The following is a 1,676-nucleotide window of genomic DNA, read 5'->3' on the forward strand; positions in this document are numbered from 1 at the left end:
TACCTGGTTGATCCTGCCAGTAGTCATATGCTTGTCTCAAAGATTAAGCCATGCATGTCTAAGTACATGCCGAAACAAGGCGAAACCGCGAATGGCTCATTAAATCAGTTATGGTTCCTTAGATCGTTTCTTCCTACTTGGATAACTGTGGCAATTCTAGAGCTAATACATGCAGTGAGCCCGAAGCCCCTCGGGGCGACGGGTGCTTTTATTAGACCAAGATCAATCGGGCTTCGGTCCGTTTTGTGTGGTGACTCTGGATAACTTTGTGCTGATCGCACGGCCACGAGCCGGCAACGTTTCTTTCAAGTGTCTGCCTTATCAACTGTCGATGGTACGTTATGCGCCTACCATGGTTGTTACGGGTAACGGAGAATCAGGGTTCGATTCCGGAGAGGGAGCCTGAGAAACGGCTACCACATCCAAGGAAGGCAGCAGGCGCGCAAATTACCCACTCCCGGCACGGGGAGGTAGTGACGAAAAATAACAATACGGGACTCTTTTGAGGCCCCGTAATTGAAATGAGTACACTCTAAATCCTTTAACGAGGATCCATTGGAGGGCAAGTCTGGTGCCAGCAGCCGCGGTAATTCCAGCTCCAATAGCGTATACTAAAGTTGCTGCGGTTAAAAAGCTCGTAGTTGGATCTCAGTTACAGGCGGGAAGTGCGTGGACACCACGTTACGGCCCGTGCTGAACATCATGCCTGTCGTGGCTTGGTTCCCTTCATCAGGTGCCTTGCTTTGGCCGGCGCGTTTACTTTGAAAAAATTAGAGTGCTCAACGCAGGCGATTCGCCTGAATAACAGTGCATGGAATAATAGAACAAGATCCTGTTTCTGTTCTGTTTGTTTTTGGAATACAGGATAATGATTAAGAGGGACAGACGGGGGCATTCGTATTGCGGCGCTAGAGGTGAAATTCTTGGACCGTCGCAAGACGAACTACTGCGAAACCATTTGCCAAGAATGTTTTCATTGATCAAGAACGAAAGTTAGAGGTTCGAAGGCGATCAGATACCGCCCTAGTTCTAACCATAAACGATGCCAACCAGCGATCCGCCTGAGTTACTCAAATGACTCGGCGGGCAGCTTCCGGGAAACCAAAGTATTTGGGTTCCGGGGGAAGTATGGTTGCAAAGCTGAAACTTAAAGGAATTGACGGAAGGGCACCACCAGGAGTGGAGCCTGCGGCTTAATTTGACTCAACACGGGAAAACTTACCCGGCCCGGACACTGGGAGGATTGACAGATTGAGAGCTCTTTCTTGATTCGGTGGATGGTGGTGCATGGCCGTTCTTAGTTGGTGGAGCGATTTGTCTGGTTAATTCCGATAACGAACGAGACTCTAGCCTATTAAATAGGTGCGTGGTTCTCTGCACCTTGCACCCTTCTTAGAGGGACAAGCGGCTCCTAGCCGCACGAAACAGAGCAATAACAGGTCTGTGATGCCCTTAGATGTCCGGGGCCGCACGCGCGCTACACTGAAGGAAGCAGCGTGTTTTTATCCCTGTCTGTAAAGACTGGGTAACCCGTGGAACCTCCTTCGTGATTGGAATAGGGGCTTGCAATTGTTCCCCTTGAACGAGGAATTCCCAGTAAGCGCGAGTCATAAGCTCGCGTTGATTACGTCCCTGTCCTTTGTACACACCGCCCGTCGCTACTACCGATTGAATGA

The 1,676-nt window shown here is 50.0% G+C and overlaps 1 non-coding gene across 1 annotated transcript in view; it reads left to right on the forward strand.

Annotated features, from left to right (window-relative positions):
* LOC120845632 overlaps positions 1 to 1,676 on the forward strand; it is a 1,816-nt gene continuing 140 nt past the window's right edge. Inside the window, exon 1 of the ribosomal RNA XR_005716834.1 lies at positions 1 to 1,676. This exon is cut by the window's right edge and continues 140 nt beyond it. This is a non-coding gene — a ribosomal RNA (small subunit ribosomal RNA).

This window comes from Ixodes scapularis, unplaced genomic scaffold, assembly GCF_016920785.2.
Source record: "Ixodes scapularis isolate PalLabHiFi unplaced genomic scaffold, ASM1692078v2 ptg001158l_1___fragment_3__unscaffolded, whole genome shotgun sequence".
Lineage (NCBI taxonomy): Eukaryota > Metazoa > Arthropoda > Arachnida > Ixodida > Ixodidae > Ixodes > Ixodes scapularis.